The sequence below is a fragment of the Ursus arctos genome, unplaced genomic scaffold, assembly GCF_023065955.2.
Source record: "Ursus arctos isolate Adak ecotype North America unplaced genomic scaffold, UrsArc2.0 scaffold_6, whole genome shotgun sequence".
NCBI classification, from domain to species: domain Eukaryota; kingdom Metazoa; phylum Chordata; class Mammalia; order Carnivora; family Ursidae; genus Ursus; species Ursus arctos.
Window position 1 is genome coordinate 47,385,541 of NW_026623078.1, and position 8,145 is coordinate 47,393,685.

The following is an 8,145-nucleotide window of genomic DNA, read 5'->3' on the forward strand; positions in this document are numbered from 1 at the left end:
AAAATTTCGACCTTCTATTTTCACTGACTTCTAACTAAAATTTAGAATCTCCTCCAGTTATGAATGTAGGCCACAAAACACACCAGTGGGAACACCACCTGTGACTTTGACACCAACACAAGTCCACATTTCTTTATAGTTGTTGCAGGTAACTTGAAAGAGTGGCTATGCTTGTCACTACTTCAAAACTAGGTATTAAATCTGCTACTAGAACTTGTTATTAATTAATTAATTAATTAATTTTATTTGACAGAGAGTGAGAGAGCGCACAAGCAGGGGGAGCAGCAGGCAGAGGGAGAGGGAGAAGCAGGCTCCCCCCTGAGCAGGGAGCCCGATGCGGAACTCGATCCCAGGACCCTGGGATCATGACCTGACTGGAAGGCAGACGCTTACCCGACTGAGCCACCCAGGTGCCCCTAGAACTTGTTATTTAATGTGTCAATAAAGAAGCACGTGTTTTGATACTTTGATTTCAATGTGACTGGTTTTCTTTGAATACTTTATATTTCATTTTATGCGTTTAAGAACATAATCCTGGAAAAGGTCCATAGGCTTCACCAGACTGCCAAGGGAGTCAGTCCATGGCACAAAAATAGGTAAGAACTTAGAACGTGGACCACCCTCACTTCTGATGCCAATTGCAAGTCTGGGGGTCCCCAAGTCCACCCTCAGTTTCGATAAATGACTAGGACTTCGAGAATACACTGAAAGCTGTTAGGGTTACAGTGTATTACAATGAAAGCAATGAGCCAAGGGAAGAGACACACGGAGCAGAAAGTTCCAAGAGTAGAGCTTCTGGCTCTCCTTTCCCAGTGGAATCATAGACAGCACCAATTTTTCCTGGCAACAGGGTATGACAACACACATGGAGGACGGCCAACCAGGGAAACTCCCCCGAAATTTGGTGTCCAGAGTTTTTACTGGAGCTCAGTCAGGTCGCCATCATGGACCACCCACTTGGCTGACCTTTAATCTCTAGCCATTCTGGAGGTCAAGCTGATACCATGTGGCCAAAGCCCCACCATAAATCACATTGTGCGGCCCAAGGCCCCCAGGTAAACTCTTATCAGGCAGGACATTCCAAGGGCTTAGAGATACCTCAGAGGACCTGAACACAGAGGCTGGACTTCTCTTTGGGTAAGGTCGATTCTTTACTACTCAGCACTCTGCTCAGGAAACTCCACTCTGGAGCTGTAAGCATGGAGGCAGGTAACGAGGAAGGGGGTGGGGAATCAGCTGACACATAGTTGTAGCTACTGAAACAAAGTTTAGAGGAAGATTTTTTTTTTTTTTTTTTTTTTTTTTTTTTTTTGGTGTGTGTGGGGGAACCCTGCAAAGACGATGTAGAATTCATTGTTTCCAGAGGAAACTGAATAATGCCAGTGATTAAAAACATCACTTGGCCTTCCATACCCAATTCTTGTCCAAGTGTACTTCCATCTGTTCTCTCGTTTAATCCTCAAAGGAGGTGGAAAGAAGGGGGGTTGTTCAGTGTCTGAGATGCAGGAGGCCCAGGAGGTTGGGGCGGAATGAGGACTGTCTTGGCCTCCTTCCTTGCCCGGCACTGCCCATTGCCTCCTCTCGGGTTGTTCAGACAGAGCCCTGCGGCCAGGAAGATCAGCAGATATTTTGCAGCATCAGGTATCTGGTAATGCCGGGGTGGTGCAAGGAGCCTAACCAGTTTTGGAGGTGGCCTCTTCTGGAGTTTACCGCATGGGGTGATTACATGAGGTCACCGCCTGCCCGATGTAGCCAGCGAATGTGTGGAAAAGCACGAGCTTGCCGGAGCGTGGAGTCTCGTAGGCCCAACGTGTTTTGACTCATCTAAAGCAAGCCCGGAGTTGTGACCTCACCCTGAAGTTTGGGGTAAATTGCATGCAGTCAGTCTCTGTGTTAACACCGAAAAGCCATTCTTTCAGGGCCCTTTCCATGGTATCTTCCCTGGGTTAGACCATTTCTGTGGGCCGGTCAGCGGCTGAGGCCTGCTCAGCAGGAGCCTTCATTCTCTAAAGGGGGGAGCGCCGTGAACATGGGCCTCCTCTGACCAGCTTTGTCCCCACAGGGACCGAAGGCTTTCTGGGATGCAGCTGGGATCTGGAGAGCTTTGTGTTTTCCCTGAAGAGCACATCTGTGCTTACAAGTATACTTGTATATAATTTGTCAAGTAATTGCCACTATTTTATGGAGACCCATGTGGGGTTTTTTAAAGCTACCTTTAGAAAGTATCGTTTAAAAGGACCGTTCGTTCCTTGTCTGGGAGGCTGCCATAATTTGTAGGCAGCTCTGTCGGACGGTCACTCCATGCCTTTGGGCCCTCCCCACGCAGCTGGGTGCAGTGCTGTGGGGCCAGGCCTGCTCCGTCCTGTTCACGGCTGCATTTCACACCTACGCCAGTGCTCGGCCTATGGTAGGCGTTTGGTAAATGTTGAATGAATAATAGAAAAGAATCCTGTGAGGTCACTCCCTGTATTAATTTCCTGTGGTTCCTGTAGCAAATCCCCAGAAACCGGGTGGCTTCAAACACAGAAATTCATTCTCTCACACTTCTGGAGGCTGTAAGGGCTAGGTCAGTCTCCCTGGGCCCAATCAAGGTGTCAGCAGGGCCCTACTCCCTCTGGAGGCTCGAGGGGAGAATTTGCTCCTCGTTTCTTCTAGCCTCTGATGGCTGCACATTCCTTGGCTTGTGGCTACATTATTCCAGTCTCTGCCTCTGTGGTCACCTCATCTTCTCTTCTGTGTATGCCAAATGTCCCTGTGCCTACCTCTTGTAAGGATCCATGTGATTACATTTGGGGTCCTCCAGGAAATCCAGGATAATCTGTGCATCTCAAGATCCTTAATCACACCTGCAAACTTCCTCCCCCCACCCACCCTTTTCTGTATAAGGTAGCACCCATGGGTTCTAGGACTAGGAAGTAGAAATGTCTTGGGGGCCATTGTTCAGCCTACCACACTCACAAAGGGGAGAGAAGCATGGAGAAGTCTAGGCCGGGAGACACCCAAGAATCCTTACTATGCACCTGCTATGCTGGGAATACGGATAACACTTGGAAGTGGGTGTGGATGGATTCCTCTTGTCCAGGCTGAGGCTGGTCTGTCCGGAGGCTGGGCTGTGGGCTGGAGCTGTAGGAGCACAGGACTTCCCAGGCCCATCCTGCTGGCCTTGCTAAGCAGTCAGGCGCCTGGGCTGGAAGGGACTAGAATCTGAAATGTCCTCCACCCCGAAGCAGATGTGAGGAGGGTGCCGGTCCCAAGGACACGTGGTTGGCGCAGGTTTCTCTGGGAGTCAGGACCAGGGCGGTAGAGTCCTGCCGAACCTGCAAGGAAGTTCATGGGGTGAAGTGTGGAGCTGCCAAACCCCAGGGGCCTGGGAGGCCGGCAGCCCAGGTGTGGAGCCGTCCAGAGGGCTGCCAGCCATGGGAGCTTACAGCCGCTCTCTCCAGGGACAGGCTTCCTGAGGTGGGGCTCAACGGGAGCTGTGTTTGCACTCACTTTTGTGCCTGTTTGGCCTGAAGGAAGGGATGGATGTCCCCGGAGGACAGAGGGGTCTCCGGCCTTTCTACCACTCGTGGGACTCTGGGCAACACTGAATTGGGCCTGAGGGTTTCTGGACCTTGGTTTTCCTGTGACAGTGCACCCTGGCCATGGGGATGTATGTGAGGCCATCCCTGGGCACGCTGAACCAGAGAGCGTACCGGCCTGACTCACTGAGTCAGCTGATAGGGGGCGGTGGCATCTTTTCTTCAACTTTATGGAAGAGACAGAGTTCAGGGAAGAGGGAGTGGTCTTGTCAAATCAGGGAGAGAAAGACTGAGGGAAGTTAGCCAGGAACGGGAGCTGGGGATGCCGGTTAGCACCCAGAAACCAGAACGTTTCAGCACTTCCTAAAAAGAGGACGTCCCCCTCAGAGGGAGAGGTCAGTATTCCATTCATTTCTTTGAGGGATCAGGAAACTTTGGGAATCTGACGTGGTGAGGACAGTGGCAGCTTCTGTGGCGTTCTGTGGCTGTCTCTCTCCTCTCTCCATTTCTGTCTTTCCATCCCATCTCCCCTCTGGGCTGCTCTTTTCGCTCTCCATCCCTTGTTTTGTCTCTTTATGTCTCCTTGACTCTTCCTGGATCTCTTTCTGTCCGGTGCTGGTGTCTGCCTCTGTGACACGCCCCCCTACACACCCCCACCCACACCCCCACCCTGGCTGTATTCGGATCACTTGGGCTAAAGTGCCAGGACGTGTGACAGGAAGCACCTGTGCTCTGACTCCTCCCAAGCACATTTTTTCCCCATTTATACTTCCTCATTCATCCTTTCCTTTATAAATACTTGCTCACAATGTCATCTGTGACTTTCTGGGTCCCCTCACGTATCTTCATCTGTTTTTATTAGCAAACAACCAAACATCTTCCTGTGTCCCCCAACCCTTTGGCCTGGACCAGGCTGGCAGAGAAGCCTCAGCTCCTTGGGGCCCAGGTTAGGTCAGGAGCCTGCTGTGGGTGGGCTGCAGGCAGACATGTCCAGAGAGGTCTGGCTTCTCACCTTGACTCCTGAGAAGCCACTCAAATAGGAGGAGGAGAATACAGCCTCCCCTCAGCTCTCAGACTCCTGGGGCTGCTCCTAGGGGAAGGCTGCAGAGTGTCTCATTAGCACATGACTTGGAGCTGGGATACCAGACCTCCGATGACCTCTGACGAGTCACGTAATCCCTTGGAGCCTCAATATTTTTAATGTGGAAAATGGGTATTTTTTAAAATAATAATATTTTTTTAGTATATCATGTTAGTCACCATACAGTACATCCCTAGTTTTTGATGTAGAGTTCCATGATTCATTACTTGCGTATAACACCCAGTTGGAAAATGGGTATTTTATTATCACAGGTGCCTTCATGTAAAAGTCACTTAATTCTACCACAAACTTATGAGTAGGTACTATCATTATCTCTGCTTTGCAGGTGAGAAAATAGAGGTGCAAAGAGGTTAAGCTACTTGTCTAAGGTTGCACAGCTGTAAGCGGCTGAGCTGAGATTCAAACCCAGCAGTCTGGTCCCGACCTCACACCCAGATGAGTGTTTTCCTGATGGCCTGGGAAACACTCTTCCTTTCCTATACTTCAATGGCCTGGGAGAACAATGGTGGTGCCCCTCTCCCAGGAACCCTGAGAAACTCTATATGCAGGCCTGGCTCTGTGGACAAATGCCCAGGGAGAGGTGACCCAGTCTGCAGAAGTGATTGTCCAGTGCCTGAGGGCACATGGCCATCCCACCTTGGCCTTGTGAGGGATGTGGGGGGTCACAGGAAGGAAGGCAGGGGTTGCTCCAAGGCTTCAGTAACCAGCTCTGTTTTTCGGTGAGGTTTCTTCAGGCTTTGTTTCCACAATACATTTATTTTTGGAGAATTACTATTCCCAGCTTGGCCCACCAGGCCTCTTATTTGTCAGCCACATTCCTTCTGGTTTCTGTGTAAGTGTGCTGTGAATCAGCTTTGCTGCTACTAACTTTGCTTCTCTTCTAAAAACAGTATTCGTGTGGGAAGTGCTGTGTATTCACTCGCTTCCACAAACATGATTTCTGTGTACAGGACACTGCGGTGGTTGCTCGGGGACATCAAAGATGAGATCAGTGTGGTCTTAGCCCTCAAGGATCTACTCGCAACAATATAACATGCACAGGGGTCCCTAAAATGGCACGTGGATGTTGTATGGGCATTGCCTCCAAAGTCACGAGAGGACATCAGACAGAGCTCTCAGGGAAGCTTCCACAGAGAAGACAATACATAAACAAGCCATGGTGCAGAGATGCCAAGACACTGTCTCTTATGCAAGGTCAATCTTAAGATACGATTTTATTTCTCTCTCCTACAACAGTGCGGATGCAGGCGGCAGTCCAGGCTGGAGGGACCGCTCAGCTCCACAAGGTCGTTCAGGGACCCAGTTCTGCTCTATCCCGTTGCTCTGCTCCATTGTCCTGGTGGGTATTGTCTTCAACTATATGGTTAAAACTTGGTCGTTGCCACATGAATGTTCCAGCTTGTGGGAAGGGCAAAAAAGGATGGAGGAACACGCAACAGATGCTTTGAAGCACAGACCCAGAAGTGGCTCACATATCCTGGTGGCTGCAACTTGGTCATTTGGTCACATCTAGTTACAAAGCATGCTGGGAAATGTAGTCCATAGCCAAGTAGATAGGCTATGTTGGGTAGAAATTAGAGGGCGAGGATGTTCCAGGCAGAGAAGATGGCGGAAGTATGGGAAGGTGCAGGATGGAGTTGAGGCACGGGAGTAGCAAGCATAACTGAGTGTGGGGTTTAGGTAGAAGAGCTTGTGGGTGGAGCTGGGGTGGGTTTCATCCCTTTAGCAGGCTGCTCGGTCTTCCCACAGAAGGTGACCCTTGTCACCTGCTATCCAAAAACGAATCTTCTTTGGTCACCCACACAGGATGTGTGCACTTTTGGCCTGAGTCAGGAGATTTAATCTTCAACTGATAGTGATCTAGTTCCTATCAATGGGGCACCTGGGTGGCTCAGTCAGTTAAGGGTCTGACTCTTGATTTCAGCTCAGGTCATGCAGGGTCATGAGACTGAGCCCTGCGTGGGGTTCCAAGCTTAGTGGAGTCTGCTTAACACTCTGTCTCCCTCCGCCCTCCCCCCACCCACGTGTGCATGTGCTTTCTCCCTCTCTCAAATAAATAAATAAGGGTGCCTGGGTGCTCAGTTAGTTAAGTGTCTGCCTTTGGCTCAGGTCATGATCCAGGGGTCCTGGGTTCGAATCCCACATCAGGCTCCCTGCTGGTCTGCTTCTGCCTCTGACCCTCCCCCCTGCTTGTGCTCTCTCTCAAATAAATAAAAATAAAACCTTTAAAAATAAATAAATAAATAAGTAAATCTCTCTTTAAAAAAAATCTTGGCTGCCCAAGGGTGTGCTACTTTCAGCAGTGATTACGGTATTAGATGCTGATCCCCATTTGATACAAGTTCTATGAAGAACTACATTAGCCCAGTCGCCTAGCACAAGACCTTTACCATGTTGGATTTTGTCTTAAGCCCTTGCAAGAAATGGCCACATGAAGGACACTTAGGTATATTTCAATAAAACATTAAGGATGTTGCCCGCTATTTTGTTCATTGTATAATATGGTATTTTTCTTTGTATGAGAATCAACCAGTTATATGGCAATCATAGCTCAACAGAACTGAAAAAACATAAATTTAAATGTATTTATAAAGATCCTATGTACATACAGACCACTTTTGGGATTTTTTTGTTGAGCCTTTGTCTTGGTTTTTGGCATTAGAATACATGTATTTTAATAATAATGTTATTGTTTTAGCTCAAACCTTGTTTTTTGTCTTGCTTTCCCAAAATGGCCATGCTGTCTTTCAGAGTTTTCATGATTTCTGGATTTTTATGTGATTTACTAAACGAATGAATTTTTTCCATGCATAGATATCCTTCCTTCCAATATGAAACGCCAAAAGAAAACAAACAAATATCATGAAAAAAATCATCAACCAGATCTCTCTCTTAATATCATGCCGTTCTCTCCTTGGCATTCGACACTTGAACAAATGTTTATTAAGGCGCTACCGGCAGGTACGGTCCAGGTGCTGGGAATACAGAGAAGAGACACAGTCCCAAATTTGAGGGAGCTCACAGTCTGAGGCAGGGTGCAAGGCTGTGTGGCGTGTGGAGTAGAGAGATAAATAACTGGTATTTATGATATAATCTGCAGATGTTGCGAGAGACACAGGACAAGACGGTATGGAAGCCAGAAGAGAGAAGGCTGAAGGGGCCGAGTCTGGAAGGTTGAATAAGGGTTAAAAATGTGAGAAGAAAGGGAAGAAGAAAGGGGGGGTAATCAGAAGGGGGAATGAAGCATGAGAGACTATGGATTCTGAGAGACAAACTGAGGGCTTCAGAGGGGAGGGGGGTGGGGGAATGGGATAGACCGGTGATGGGTAGTAAGGAGGGCACGTGTTGCATGGTGCACTGGGTGTTATATGCAACTAATGAATCATTGAACTTTACATCAAAAACCAGGGATGTACTGTATGGTGACTAACATAATATAATAAAAAATATTATTATAATAAAAAAATGTGAGGAATGAATAAAAGTGTTCCCAGAGAAGGGAACAGCTTATGCAAAGCATGG

The 8,145-nt window shown here is 48.3% G+C and overlaps 1 long non-coding RNA gene across 1 annotated transcript; it reads left to right on the plus strand.

Annotated features, from left to right (window-relative positions):
- The first annotated feature begins 3,830 nt into the window (after window positions 1–3,830).
- On the plus strand, window positions 3,831–7,573 carry LOC125281039 (uncharacterized). The gene is made up of 3 exons (XR_007188032.2): window positions 3,831–3,916; window positions 5,860–5,962; window positions 7,438–7,573. It is a non-coding gene; the product is annotated as an uncharacterized LOC125281039 (long non-coding RNA).
- The last annotated feature ends 572 nt before the right edge of the window (window positions 7,574–8,145 follow it).